This window comes from Diabrotica undecimpunctata, chromosome 4 (genome assembly GCF_040954645.1).
Source record: "Diabrotica undecimpunctata isolate CICGRU chromosome 4, icDiaUnde3, whole genome shotgun sequence".
Classification (NCBI taxonomy): Eukaryota; Metazoa; Arthropoda; class Insecta; order Coleoptera; family Chrysomelidae; genus Diabrotica; species Diabrotica undecimpunctata.
The window spans coordinates 10,030,426-10,046,589 of NC_092806.1; the positions used below are offsets into that span (position 1 = coordinate 10,030,426).

The 16,164-nt window shown below is 33.6% G+C and overlaps 1 protein-coding gene across 5 annotated transcripts in view; it reads left to right on the forward strand.

Annotated features, from left to right (window-relative positions):
- btsz (bitesize) overlaps positions 1 to 16,164 on the forward strand; it is a 513,708-nt gene that overhangs the window by 115,989 nt on the left and 381,555 nt on the right. Inside the window, exon 1 of one of the 5 annotated variants that reach the window (XM_072528869.1) lies at positions 4,504 to 4,733. The exons of the other annotated variants lie outside the window; for them this stretch is intronic. The gene's annotated coding sequence lies outside the window, so the exon portion shown is untranslated. Of the gene's footprint in view, positions 1 to 4,503; positions 4,734 to 16,164 lie in introns of those variants that run through there. 5 annotated transcript variants of the gene reach the window in all.

The window sequence follows — 16,164 nt, forward strand, 5'->3', positions numbered from 1 at the left end:
TAACCCTTTCGTTTTTGGAAATAATAATCTTAATTTTGTCAAGGTCTAAACAAATAAATATTTCTAATATAACATTCTTGTTCTTGTGGTGCCCTATCCAATTAGTAGATGTTGGCGACAATTCTGGCATACTCTTCTCGGTCTTGTGTGGCTCTAAAGAGTGCATGGGCATTGAGGTTTGTTCAATCCCTTATGTTTTTAAGCCATGAGTATGTCTTTCTTCCGATGCCTCGTTTTCCTGCTTCTTCCCTTCCATAATAAGCTTTAAGAACTGGTACTTGGAATTTCGAAATATATGACCTAGATAAGCAGTTTTCTTCTTTTTATTATTGGCAGCAATTCTCGTTCTCTGCCCATTCGATTTAATACTTCGACATTTGTTGTGTGATCTGTCCAGGGAATTTGAAGTAGTCTTCTAAATACCCACATTTCAAAGGCCTCCAAATGGTTCATCACATTGGCCTTTATGGTCCAGGTTTCTACACCATATAGCAGTATGGAGTAAATGTAACATTTTACAAAGCGATATCGAAGCGTTAAGTTAAGACTGCTGTTACTTAGCAAGGTTCTCATATCAGTAAATGCTGTTCTGGCTTGCTCAATCCTGCTACGTATCTCTATGTCTGGATCTAGATCTTCAGTTATCCAAATACCGAGATATCTGAACTTGGGGACCTTTTGGATGTTCTTATTGTTTACTTTTATATTTAACTGCATATTTCGTGTTCTACTAACCACTAATACCTTCTTCTTGTCTATATTAATCTTCAAGCCCAGTCGTTCTCCTTCAGTGTTTATTCTATCTATTAGTCGTTGTAGCGTTTCTTGGCTATCAGCTATTATGATTGTATCATCACTATAGCGAAGATTACTAATAGTCTGTTCGTTGATTTTGATTCCATCTTCAGTTTCACCTAAGGCTCTATCGAAAATCGTTTCAGAGTAAAGATTAAAAAGGAGGGGTGACAGGACAAAACCCTGTCGTACACCTTTTTCGATTGAGAAATATGATGTAGATTTCAGTCCTACTCTCACAGATCTTTATAATTTTAAGGTCATTCTCATCTATCGAACGTTCCTAGACCAATCTTACTAATTCTGAATGATTAACACAATCGAACGCTTTCTAGTTATCTATAAAGCATAGGAAGACATCTTTTTGCTGATCTCTGCATTTCTGAAGTAAGGCAGTTAAGCTATAAAGTGCTTCTCTTGTGCCAAATCCTTGTCTGAAACCGAACTGTGTGGGGCTAATGTCTCTTTCACATCTGTTGTATATTCTTGTGTGAATTTTCTTTAAGAAGAGTTTTAGGACCTGGATGAATAAGCTGATCATTCGAAATTGTTTGAACTATTAGCGTTTGGCTTTTTTGGGATTGGTATAAATGTTGATTGAAGCCAATCCTGTGGTATTTGACCGAACCCATAAATGTCATTAAAAAGATCTACCAAGGCGTCTATATTGTCTTCACTCAACATTGTTAGAACCTCTATGTATATGTCGTCTGAGCCTGGTGCTTTTCCCCATTTGCTCTGTTTGATTGCTCTTACAACTTCTGACTTCAATATTTTGTGACAATCATAATCTACAACAGGTGCTGTTTGCACCACCAATCCTTTCGTTTTTGGAAATAATAATCTTAATCTGGTGTTTGTTCCATTATACTCTGTCATTGGATGGATCTTAAGTGGTTCTGGAATTAATTTTAGATCAATTTTTTTCATAAATTTACAATAGAAACGAGGACGAACCTTTTGTCAAGGTCTAAACAAATAAATATTTCTAATATAACATTCTTTTTCTTGTGGTGCCCTATCCAATTATTAGATGTTGGCGACAATTCTGGCATACTCCTCTTGGTCTTGTGTGGCTCTAGAGAGTGCATGGGCATTGAGGTTTGTTCAATCCCTTATGTTTTAAGCCATGAGTATTTCTTTCTTCCGATGCCTCGTTTTCCTTCTATCTTCCCTTCCATAATAAGCTTTAAGAACTGGTACTTGGAATTTCGAAATATATGACCCAGATAAGCAGTTTTTCTTCTTTTTATTATTGGCAGCAATTCTCGTTCTCTGCCCATTCGATTTAATACTTCGTCATTTGTTGTGTGATCTGTCCAGGGAATTTTAAGTAGTCTTTTAAATACCCACATTTCAAAGGCCACCAATCGGTTCATCACATTGGCCTTTATGGTCCACTACACTATATAGCAGTATGGAGTAAATGCAACATTTTACAAAGCGATATCGAAGCGTTAAGTTAAGACTGTTGTTACTTAGCAAGGTTCTCATATTAGTAAATGCTGTTCTGGCTTGCTCAATCCTGCTACGTATCTCTATGTCTGGATCTAGATCTTCAGTTATCCAACTACCGAGATATCTGAACTTGGGGACCTTTTGGATGTTTGTATTGTTTACTTTTATATTTAATTGTATATTTCGTGTTCTACTAACCACTATTACCTTCTTCTTGTCTATATTAATCTTCAAGCCCAGTCGTTCTCCTTCAGTGTTTATTCTATCTATTAGTCGTTGTAGCGTTTCTTGGCTATCAGCTATTATGATTGTATCATCACTATAGCGAAGATTACTAATAGTCTGTTCGTTGATTTTGATTCCATCTTCAGTGTCACCTAAGGCTCTATCGAAAATCGTTTCAGAGTAAAGAATAAAAAGGAGGGGTGACAGGACAAAACCCTGTCGTACAACTTTTTCGATTGAGAAATATGATGTAGATTCCAGTCCTACTCTCACAGATGCCACTTGATTCATATTGAAGGTTCTTTATAATTTTAAGATCATTTTCATCTATCGAACGTTTCTGGAGCAATCTTACTAATTCTGAATGATTAACACAATCGGACGCTTTCTAGTTATCTATAAAGCATAGGAAGACACATTTTTGCTGATCTCTGCATTTCTGAAGTAAGACAGTTAAACTATAAAGTGCTTCTCTTGTGCCAAATCCTTGTCTGAAACCGAACTGTGTGGGGCTAATGTCTCTTTCACATCTGTTGTATATTCTTGTGTGAATTATCTTTAAGAAGAGTTTTAGGACCTGGATGAATAAGCTGATCATTCGAAATTGTTCGAACTATTAGCGTTTGGCTTTTTTGGGATTGGTATAAATGTTGATTGAAGCCAATCCTGTGGTATTTGACCGAACCCATAAATGTCATTAAAAAGATCTACCAAGGCGTCTATATTGTCTTCACTCAACATTGTTAGAACCTCTATGTATATGTCGTCTGGGCCTGGTGCTTTTCCCCATTTGCTCTGTTTGATTGCTCTTACAACTTCTGACTTCAATATTTTGGGGGAGGGTTCAGTTTTATATTCACTTTCAGAGTTAAGACACGAAATAGAAATCAGTTTTCAGGAAGCAGAGATAGTCATAAATTCACTCAAAAATAGAAAGTCATCAGGACAAACGGAATAATCAACGAGCTTCTAAAACGGGAAGGAGAAAGTATAAAAAAACGGACTTGCTCGGAGAAGGATACTGTCTATAATTGAAGAGGACATCGACATGGGAAGATATTTAATTATATTCTCTGCAATTGTATTAACATATATGGCGGAGACAAGACCTGATACATCTAAAATGAGACGACTACTAGAAACAACAGAGATAAAAATACTCCGACGAATATCAGGGAAAAGTCTGTCGAATAGGGAGAGAAGCCAAAACATAAGAAGAGCATGCAATATAGAAGACATAAATGGATGGGTGACAAAACGGAAACAGGAGTGGAACGAACAATGGCAGAGGATAGGATAGTACGAATAGCACGAGATAAGTCACCAAATGGACGAAGAAGTATTGGCAGACCAAGAAAAAGATAGTGCGATAATTTAAACAATTTAGGAGGCTAATATTGAAGAAGAAACAGGCTTTAAAGCCTACATACAAGAAGGAAGAAGAAGAAGAACAACGATCTTGATCCACGGATGTGATGAGTGGAATATCGTGGATTTCTTGTGGATCATGGATGTTTTCGAACATATCTAGAATTAGCTTAGCAGTGGTTACAATAATCTACGCATCATGTACATCAAAATACTTTTAAATAATTTTAAAATAAAATTTTGGCTTATTCCCAATAAAAATAGTATAAATTGCATTAAGATGTCACAAGCAAATAGCGGCAAACCAATTAAAGTATTGACCAAACCTGTATATTTTTCATAGTTCTTTTATTATTAATAAATTGAAATTCTTGCAGAACATTTACAAATATAATAAATGAACTATTGCAAAATTAAACTTTAAATTTATCCCTGTGCGCTTTGCATAATTTTCTATAATATTAAAGCTTTATTTTTTTAAGCAGCTCAATTTCGTTTCTATACTCATACTTCTAATTGTATTCATCCACAGAGCACCCAGTACGAATCACCTGTTACGTATTTTGCATTGTAAACCTGTCTTGGCTTAGTGGAATAACTGTTCGGCGTGCGCATGTCCGATCGGTGCACCTTGAGCACCAGTACCACAATTCACAATCTCCAAGAAGTTAGGTACTTACCTACACAAAGTGAAAATATCTCTCTGTCAGCCGGGTCTAGTGCTCTGTGTACCGAAAAAATCGCCTTTCTGCACTGTTCGTGTGTGAAAAAGTGCATTGTGTTTGTTTTCATTGTGGAATAATTGCTGGGTTTAGCGTCTGCTCGACCATCGAAGTCTTTGGTCCATAAATAACCGTTGAGGAATCGTCCACTTCGAAATTTAACAGGTACCAACGTTTTAAAACAAAATAGCGCTTTAAGAAACAATAAATAAAGTAATGTGTTGCTTGATAGCGGTACATCTTAGTTCTCAGTCGTGTAAATAACAGCCTCCTTTCGTTGTTTTATTAAGATGACAAGTTACCTGTGTGTATAGTCTTGCCAGTCATATGTACATTGTGTTTTACCGTAAGAGGTGAATAACCCAGCCTTATAAGTGCAAGGAAATGATTTTTGTCTATATACAGTCGGTGCATGATGTATCCTTTATAGATGATAAGTAATTATAACCGTGCTCAAATCAGTATGACTTATAATGTATGAATATATTTGCATTTTTATTCGACTATGCAGCTAGAGTAGCGATTTTAATCATATATTAATGTTTTTCTCAGAAAACAAAGTAGACAATGATCATGAATGAGAATAGGGCATGTATATTGTATATAATGTGTCTTATAAGTGTCGTGTACTCTTTTTTTTTTCAGAATTATTCATTTTAAATATTTGCAATATTCATTTTAAATCTTTCATCACTGGGTTTTTCCCTTAGACTGTAATTTGTCTTTTGTTGTAGGATTTGCCTTGTGGTTTCTTCATTAAGTTCTTTTTCTTAAGGTCCCTTCCTTATTATTGAAGCTTAGCGATAATTTCGGCAAAGTCCTCCTTGTTTTGTCTGTTTTTAGTAATGAAAGGGTGTTCATAACTGCCCAATACATTCTTTAAAGAAGCATTGAGTCATATGCCCTTGATAATTATCATCTAATAGAGTTATTATTTATTATAATAAATTATTTTTTCTTATAAGACTTTCTTCACCTTTTTATATGCAATTAGTCATATTTTCTTAGTAAATCTCCAGATCATTACATCTCCTTTATGATTTTTCGATGTACTCATGTTTCATTCTTGATTTTGCCGATTCTTATTCGAAATTTTTGGTTTTGTATTTAAAAAGATTGGAACCTTTTTTTATATAAAATTTAATTCCAAGCTTTTTATTGATTTTTCTTGTGTGTTTGTTTTTACGCATACATCCATGTTAAACTTATTACAGTCTTTATAAATTTTACTCTTGTTTAGTTGTTCTCTTTGCTGTACTAAGAGTCACTGCTGTATATCATCATAGTACATTCTATGGTTTTTATATTGAAAGAATATTTTTTGTGTATGTGCTATCTCATCGACAGAGTTTGGCAATCATCTATTCTGATCTTAGATACGGTTGCTATGAATAGTTAGATTTATATGCATCCGTACTAATCCCTCAAGTTACGAAGCCACGAGATTCTTCTTCTTCGTATGCTTATTTTGCTCTTGATATTTCTTTGTTTAATCATAACCAGAAGCAAGTATCTCTTTTCATAGTAGTAATTTCATAGTAGTTTCCGAATAAAGGGTCTGCGTTTCCATTTCGTAGAGCAGAGTTTAGCAAATGTAAACACTGAGAATGTGAACAATTAAGTGGAGCAAAATCAAAGATTCTGTTATGAAGACACAGATCGAGACTCTACAAAAGAAAGAAGAAAGCCGAAATGTGAACAATTAAGTGGAGCAAAATCAAAGATTCTGTTATAAAGACACAGATCGAGACTCTACAAAAGAAAGAAGAAAGCCGAAAACCTTGGATGACTCAAGAAATACCGAACTAGCACGAATGCGCAACAGATAAGTAGAGGTGTGAGACAAGGTTGTGTACTTTCACCATTACCTATTTAATATATACTCTAAAGAGTTAAGAGTAAAAACTGTACAGAAGGGATCAAGATAAATGGTGAAAATATAAATAACATTCGTTTGCCAACGATACAGTTTTATCGCTGAAAGTGAGAAAGACCTGCAGACGCTACTAAACACAATTTGTGATGATAGGGAACAGTTTGGTTTAACAATAAATATAAAAAAACATGGTTATCAGAATATGAAGATATTAAACGAGTGGACACAATGAAGTACTTTCGAAGTGGATTACTGAAGATCTAAATCAGAAATTCGATCAAGAGCAGCCTTTTTGAAGATGAGGAAATTTCTAACTAATCAAAATCTAAATAACCGAAGTCTCAATCTGCAAATCTGATATCGAATGGTAAAATAATTTTATATTTACTCTATTCTTCTTTGTTGTGCCTATGCTTGGAGTATTAATGTTGACTTGATGAGAAAGCTGGAAGCTTTTGAGATGTGGATTTTTATAAGAGAATTTTTGATTGGCAAAGAACTTTTGACCACCATTAAAAGAAGAAAGATAGCATAGTTGGAGCACATACTTAGAAATGAGAAGTACGAGTTGTTGCAGCTGTAAGGGTAAAATCGAAGGAAAAAGGGGATCCTGGTATACGACAAATAATTTGGCTGAGAAACATTCGCGACTGGGCCGGGTAAACACAAAGACGCTTTTAAGGAAAGCAGAAGATAGAGACGAATTTGTAATGGTTATAGCCAACCTCCATTAGTGAAATTGGCACTAGAAAAAGAAGAAGAATATTTTGTTAATCAAACTCTTAAGTCCAGTTTGATTGTACCTTTTTCATTTAATTAAAGATCCATGCCTTTTCTATTCGAACTTTGATTTCCTTGGAGTAATCGTTGGTCTCTTTCTGTTTGTTGATAGCCCATATTCTTCTTCATACTCAAATAGTAGTTAGTGGTGACATTCTGCCAATAGAATGGGATCGTCAGAGTACCTTATATTGTGAATTGGTGATCCATTAAGCAGCTGTTTTTGCCTCGAGAGCTCTTTTCATAATTTCTTCATCTTCTTATTGCGCCCTCTCGAAGGTTGGCAATCCAAATGGCAATTGTAGCTTTGGAAACTACTACATGAAAAATTTCTGCGGATTGAGCGGTCAAACCATTTCGTCAGGTCTTTCAGCCACGAGTTCTGCCACCTTCCAACTTTAGCTATAAAAATGATTTTTTATAACCTTTTTTGATACATATTGATAGTTTAACTCCTAAACTTTCATTTAGTATTTGCAAAAATACCGTATCTTTATTATTTTCTGATTAATGTTAATGCAAAAAAGATCTCTTGGATAAACAAATAAAATATCTTTTAAACTGATTGATGGATCGATCTAAAATTTTTAGGGTTGGTTAACGACCACAATATCCAACTTTGGCCACAATAACATATATTTAGGTATATTTTTGCAATAATTATAAACAATTAACGATTTTGCAGTATTTTTGATTTTTCGAAGCAATAAATTACTTTTGCAACTTTTAGCAATCGCCATTTGAATGTTTTTTTGTGATTTAAAAGATAAAGTTTTGAAATATTATCTCATATATTAAGCTTTTTAATAGGAATAAGAAAAAATCGAAAAAAATGGCATTATTTACGCTAAATTGTTAATAAATAACAAAAGAAACCGAAATCTCTGCAGAAAAACGTATAAGGTTTTCTTTATACATACAATCCATCTAATTTACAAACCGTTTGCACGTCATCAGCGTCATAGCACGTGACGTCACATGATACCAACACGAAATATTTAGGCGGTAGGTGTGTGTTCTTTTTTATAATCACTTTGCCGAGTACACTGGCATTACAGCCACTAGACATATTTTATTATATACGCGTAGAAATAATATTTAAAGATTTCTATTAATGTTAACTTAAAGAAATACACAATAATATGTTTCATTTAATTTGTATAAATGCATTATAAAGCATTTTTATGAAGAACATTTGTTCGGAACACACTGTAACTGTAATCGAACGAAGGTGGAATTTTGGCGTAAATTTGTAACACTTATTCGACAGTTGCGGTGTTGACACTTTAGTTTTGTTTTTATTATTTATATTAATTAAACTATGTTGTTTTTTAAACAAGCGGCTCGAATTGTTTTTAACAAGATTATTTTTTAACTCTTGTTTTGTTTCTATTATTTACATTAAATATTAATTTATTTTGTTGTACACTTTTGCAATAATTATGTGACCTATTTGATTTAAAATGGATTCAGGAATTTTTTATACTTTGGCAACTATGTTAACTTCAATCTCTGACGTAGATAATGACGTGCAACGGTTTGTAAATTAGATGGACTGTATATGCCTATAATACCTTAATAAAATTTCAGATTCCTGGATTTGTCACAGCCCCAAACAGGGTCTTTTCTTTGCTTATTTCACTGTACTAATAGGTGTGGCAACAAATACACAACTCTATCGCACCTTTCGTTTAATTTCTGTTTGTCTGAATACGTTTTTAGATTTCATTAAAATTTTTCTGTCACACACAAAGAAAAAACAACTTGTCCAGAGATATTAATCGTCCAATTGGTTAATCTTTTGTTATTTAATCGCAATCCTTAAGCAACTCCCTTCGTTTTAATTTTCATTACGTACTTGGTTCTTTCTGGTTTTAGATCAAGCTCTTCGTTTAATAATTTATCATCGAAGTTGCGCATCAGTAGTAATTTATTTTGCCAGTATTTTAATTTTATATCTTTCTTTCACCCTCTAATATGTATTTAATATTGAGAGAGTGAGAAATAAAGAGAGACAGGTAGAGAGAGAGAGAGAGAGAGAGAGAGAGAGAGAGAGAGAGAGAGGGAGAGAGGGAAAGAAAAAACTTACTGTCAATTGGTCATTCCTTAAGCGTACCTATGATTAGGCGTATGGTTTATTATACATATTAATTTCTGACGTTAAAAAGTACTATAACTGCAACAATAAATAATAATAAACTGATTATTTCAGTCTGACATAAGCCTACGCAATACTTAACATCGAAAGTTGCTTTTTTAAAAGTTTCTAATATAACCTGAGCTGAGTTAAAAAAATTATGTCAGTTGGTTTGAGAGGGGGGGGGGGCAATCGCCCCCCGTTAGATTCCCCTATGTCTCCTTGTCAGTTCGGTTATTATTGCATGTGGTGTGATCCCACATCTACTTCTCGTAGGTTTTTCATTTTGACTGTAATAATACGTAATTGATTTGGTTCTTACACTTTCCTCCCGGAGATCTCCATGCTTTTTTGTCTATCTTCTTATGTTTAAATATACTGCCTGCTATTATGAGCTGCTTTGTTAATAAAATTCTTTCAGTTCATCTTCAGTGTCATTTCAGTGTTTTGAATTTTTATTTCCTATGTAAGTTATCTGAAGTTCCTTCTCTTGCCAGATTATATCATTATTAATATGAAATAAATGGAAATCGCATAAGACAAAATTGTAAAGATATCAAAAACTTTACCAGCTTTCTCATGTACATTCATCATTTGAAGTTTTAGTGTCTATATTTAAAGTACAATTTATCCCGAAGGTATTAAAAAATGATCACTTATAATTAAATCCAAACCTCTCCGGAGCAAGCACCCACCTGAGGCCATATCTGAAAATAAAAGTGACACTGAGTAACTTGAGGCTGCTGCTAAATATAACTTTGCTCTCAGGTAAATTTATGTGACGTAAACTTTGTAATTGGTTTTAAATTACAAGACTGCACTGAAAAAATAATCAAGAACGGCGATATCCCCGTGTAGGATTTTCTAACACTAGGTACTAGAGGTGGGAAATATGTCGTTCCTGAATGAATCGTTACTTATGAATTATTGTTGGATCGTTGAAATAATTATTGTTACTTTGATATCATGGCAACATTGTGAAGCCTATGTAGCAGTTTTTAAATACGCATTCTTTAGTTTACAGACAAAATCTATAGAAAATACGATGAGCAATTTAAAAGATTATAATCTTTTAGCAATCAACCTACCTTTTGCTTTTATATCAATAATACACTATGTTAAACGTTTTTTCTACGTCTATATATATCTTATGCTATCAACAATGTATGTGGTGTAATATCGATAAAATCGAATGAAACAGAATATACATAGACATCTTTAGAGAAGAAATAAACGGGAGATAAATTTAACCAAAGAAAAATGGATGAGAGAACGGTGCGAGAAAATTAAGGATGTGATATCTAAGCACGAATTTTTTGAATATGCACAAAAAAAGTAAAAGAAATAAGCAACATATTTAAAAAACGAGTTCCCTCTGTACTAGTTTTTCAATAACAACAAAATTATTGTAAATGAGAACGAAATAAGAAGAGAATGACATAATAGAGACAGAAATATTATTACCAAATCCTACCAAAATTGTACTGACGGCCCAGAAATTATGAAATCAGAGGTAGAACATACATTTAAAAAATGTAAAATTAGAAAAGCTTATGGTCCAGATACACCAACTGAGTTGTTGAAGCTTATAGATGAAGATAACATAAAAATACTTGTAAGACTTTTTAATGCAATATATAACACTGGAATGATTCCCTCAAACTGGCCCAAGTCCATCTTTGTTAATATACCATAAAAATCCAAAGAAAATGCTCAGAATATCCATTAATTATGCTAATAAACCACACTCTTTAGGATTTTCCTAAGCATACTCCACAACAGAATTAGACTCAAATGTGAAGAAAACTCGAAGATACCCAATTTGGTTTTAGAAATACTTTATCAAGTTACTACTTTTATGAAAATAAAGACATTTCTTTGCAATAATCATCTCGGTTTAGAACTAAGACAAAGAATGGTTAAGTGCTATATTTGGTCTATACTTTTGTATGGAACAGAAGAATGAACACTAAAAGTATCAAGTATGAACAGAATTAAAGAATTGGAAATGTGGATTTATAGACGGATACTGAAAATACCTTGGACAGCAAGAAATACTCATGAGGAAGTACTAAGAAGGTTGAACAAAGATAGAGAATTGCTAAAGACTATTCAACACCGGAAAATGTCTTATCTAGGACAACTGTAAACACCTAAAACTGATCCTTAAAGGCGAAATAGAAGGCCGTAGGGGTTTGGAAAGAAATCAGGTTTCTTGGTTAAAAACATTCGTGAATGTACTCAGATATTAAATACATGACAATTATTTCATGTGGCTGAAGATCTAGAAGCTTCGTAATGGTGATCGCCAATGTCGAATAGCTCGGAGTAACCTTCCTTGTCTACTCCTAGAGTTATCTCCGTCACCAACAAAAAAAAGTCCTCAGTATCAATAAAAGTTGCTTTTCTATCATCATGTCAGAGTTTACCAAAGTTTTATCTGTCCCAAGATACAGATCTTCATTAATTGCATCCAAAACTTGTGTGTTAGTATATGATATTTTTACAATAAAACTCGTGAACTTTTCATCTTATTCTGCTTTTTAATTTATTTAGTAAATTTAACAAATCCTTTCAATAAGGAATAATTGAGTGAACTACATCCCAGGACTGGTTTTGAACTAAAATAGAAATCCATGGAATTGATTAATACCATAAAAAGGAAACCATAATAGATTTCTCAAAATTAAAACACAAAAACTGCCAACGCCTATATTGGAAAAGCAGGGTTCTTTCAGGAGACGATTCCAATGGGAACCCTTCGCAATTTTTTACAACTATAGTAGGCAACTGTGCACCCAAGCATCGTAGCGGGATCGTTAGTATCGGCGACGCTTTTACTGGCGGCAAAAATCTCTGTACCACCTCACTGACTAACAAAATTCGAGGAAAGCGAAATGTGGGAAGACGAAGAATATCGTGGCATAAGAATTTAAGGGAATGGTTTGAATGCAGTTGTGCAAAACTATTTAGAGCGGCAGCCAGCAGGGTCCGCATGGCTATAATAATTTCTAACCTTCGATAGAAGATGGAACTTAAAGAAGAAGAAGGCTGAAGACTTTGACTTCACTCTCTGACGGTGTAAATGGAACTAAAATTTGCCGCAGCGTTCGAGAATTAAAGGGAACTAAAAATTCCCTTAATCTTGGACCTCAAATTATATCGGCTTGCAAGCGGCATTTGCCAATGTAAATAAATAATTGGACCATGTTTGTTCTCTTCGAAGATTTAAAACGCAATACTTAAAATGTTTAATAGGAACTTATAAGATTTACAGAGAAAATATATTAAAAAAAAACGCTATTGCTTTTACCCGATTTAAATTTGGCTTTGTAAATGAACATTTAGATTTTTTTTTATTCTCGTTCGAAATTCTAAGTGTTCTTCCTTGTTAGAAGAAGAAAAAGAAGAGAAGATTTGTAAGACGCAAATTTTTTTATAATATACGGAACAAAAATGCTACAGTTTTCCCGTATTAAAAAAAAATAAAAAACAAGGTACTTAAGTTAAGACTCAGAATTTATATAAAAACATGTGAACGACAATTATACGAAACTTCAATATAGCAAAGATCTCTTGCAAGAATGTTTTGCAGACTGAAAACATGGGTGGACTAAAAATACAATAGCGAATTAATAGTGTAGAACGAATACCAAGACATGCTAAGCATTGCATATGATCAGGTTGTGATTGCACATGAGCTTAAATATCGCTAATCGTGAATAAACACAATTACATGGAATTTACAATAAGAAAAAAAGTGTCAACAGACTAAGAGGTTAAACAAATGGTAGGGGAAACAAGAACAGCAATTTGAGAACTAAATCTGATCTGGTGAAAGGTGCACCATATAAAGAAGAGATCAACCTAGAAGATCGTAGAGAAAGAAAATACGTGGGTTATAAAACGATATTTAAATAAAAAATAGCGAATAAAATAAAAAGACCATAAAGCACCAGGAAATGATGGCATAAATGGAGAGTTGTTAAAAAAAGGAGGAAACCATTTACACCAAAAATTGTATGACATCATTCTGAGAGTATGACAACAACAGAAAATGCCTAAAGAATGGAGTGGAAGCGTTATAATTTCCATATATAAGAAAGGAAACAAAGAACAATTCCGAAATTATAGAGGCATATCGCTTATTAGCACATCATATAAAGTGCTATCAATTATCTTGCTAAAGAGACTCATACTATACTCGGAAGATATTCTAGACGACTACCAATGCGGCTTTCGTGCTGAAAGGTCAACTATAGATCAGATATTTACCATCCGACAAATATTAGAGAAAAACTGGGAATTCAACCGCGATGTGCACCAAATTTTCATAGATTTCCAGCAAGCATATGATTCTATAAAAAGAAGCAAATTGTGGATAGCAATGTTAGAAATGGGAATACCAAGAAAATTAGTTAAATTAACGCAAATGTGCCCGACAGACTCATATGCACAAGTAAAGATAGGAAGCAGAACATCGATGTCATTTGGTATAAATTCAGGACTTAGGCAGGGGGACCAATTGTCAACGTTGCTGTTCAATTTTGCTTTAGAATATGCAATAAGTAAAATATCGTCTGAGCTGACAGAAGGATTTGCTGATCAAGGATCAAAACTGTTGCTGGCCTTTGCTGATGATATAGATGCAGTCACGCATTCTATAAGAGACGTGAGAGAGGTGTTTTCACAGCTCGAGGAGGAAAAAATCCAAGACCAAGAGTTAGGCAGAACATCAGTATTAATGATCACTACTTCGAAGTAGTAAAGGAGTTTAAATACCTGGAAGCGATGATCACAGCGGACAACCACTTAGAAAAAGAGGTCTCAGCAAGGATAGCTGCGGGAAATAGAGCATTATACTCCCTTTCAACATTATAAAGATCGAAGCTGCTAAAAAGAAAATCTAAATTAACACTGTACAAGTCGATTATTCGCCCAATTATTACAATATGGCAGTGAAACATGGACTCTCAACCAGCGGGAAATCAATAAGCTTCTAGTATTTGAAAGAAAGGTTCTCAGAATAATATTTGGCCCTCAAAGAGATGAATTCACAGGGGATTGGAGAAGACGCCGCAATGTTTAATTGGTGACTCTGTATGGAACTGAAAACATAGTTAGACATATTAAGGCAAACCAAATAACATGGGCAGGTCACGTGATACGACCAGAGAGGATGACAGAGTGTTAAAGACAGTGTTTTTTGAAAGACCAGATGGTAAAAGATCAGTAGGCCGACCGAGAAAAAGATGGAAGGATGATGTTGAAGCCGATTTATTTAGAATTGGGGTACAACAATGGGAAATAGAAGCGCAAGATCGTAGAGGATGGAGGGCCATAGTAGATGCGGCGAAGACTCACCCCAAGTTGTAAAGCTACTGAAGAAGAAGAAAAAGAAAAAGAATAAAATAAATGGAGGAATACTGATTTGTCACTGTTACATAAAATCACTCATTGTTCCATCTCTGCAAGACTCCACAGGCGAGAAATGGAACGGTATTGGATTACCAAAAGAGGTTGATAAAATATCTCTGCGGATTAATTGTAAATGTACAGAAGTAATTCTACGAGTAGTGTAGGCGTTACAAGTTGTTTGATAAGACAAGGAATCTTCGTAATATGGTAAAGGTATTACAAGAAGTAATATTAAAACTGAACAAACAGGTTTTTGGCTCTGCAAAGGTCTAATTTTCTAATGTAAAGTTTTAGTAACTTCAGAAAAACTGAAACTGAACTTAAACAATTTTTCTTCACTTTATTTGGTATTGTGGGAGAGTTATAAATATAAATTTTGCAATCAAAACGTTTACAATGGAAAAAATGTTTTGATACAATTTTACTAATAGTTTACTACAGGCAATGCCTGGAGTAACCTCCAAGTGTTTGCAACTCCAAACTGTGGGTTATAATTATTAGGAAATATTACTTAAAAATTAAGTAATATTTAATATTACTAACTATTAAAGAAATGAAATAAAGTATTTGGAGTTCCATCTACAGTGTAACTTAAATATGACAATTCAAATACATGCGTTGATAGCTAAAGCACACAAAGGAATTAATGTAATCAGATCAATTTGTGGTACAAAAGGGGTCCAAAAGCTGATCCAAACTCCATTCTTTTAATCTTATACAAAGGAATAGTAAGATCTAATTTAGATTATGCAGCCAATCTTTTAAACCCTTGCAGTAAAAGCCTAAAGAAGAAGTACAAAATGTGGCCTTAAGGATTATAACAGATTGTCTACGTTCTACACCAATTTTAATATTACAAGCGGAATGTTTAGTTTATATTTAAATGGGAATAAGCCACATTAAAGGTTAAAATACGTTTATTGACATTTCAATTTCCACTTCGGAAATCGTTCTCAAAATACAAACATTAGTATTTTGTTATAAAAATATTATAAAAACTAATGTTTGTATTTTGAGAACGATTTCCGAAGTGGAAATTGAAACGTCAATAAACGTATTTTAACCTTTAATGTGGCTTATTCCCATTTAAATATAAATTAATTTAAAATGCCACAAGAAAATAGCTTCAGAACAATATTAAGAAACCGGAATGTTTAGTATCCACACTAAAAGTAAGAAGGGAAATATTGGCTCATAAATACATATTGAAACAAATGTCTGAACAAAATATTGTAGTTATAAGAAGTTTAAAAATAAGTTAAATGAAGCTATAAATGCTAATAACCAATTTTGGAAGAATAAAGCTATACCGGACTACTCATTAGCATATACAGACATACTCAAAAAATCAAAAAATATAATCGGATATAAAATTAATCCCATAT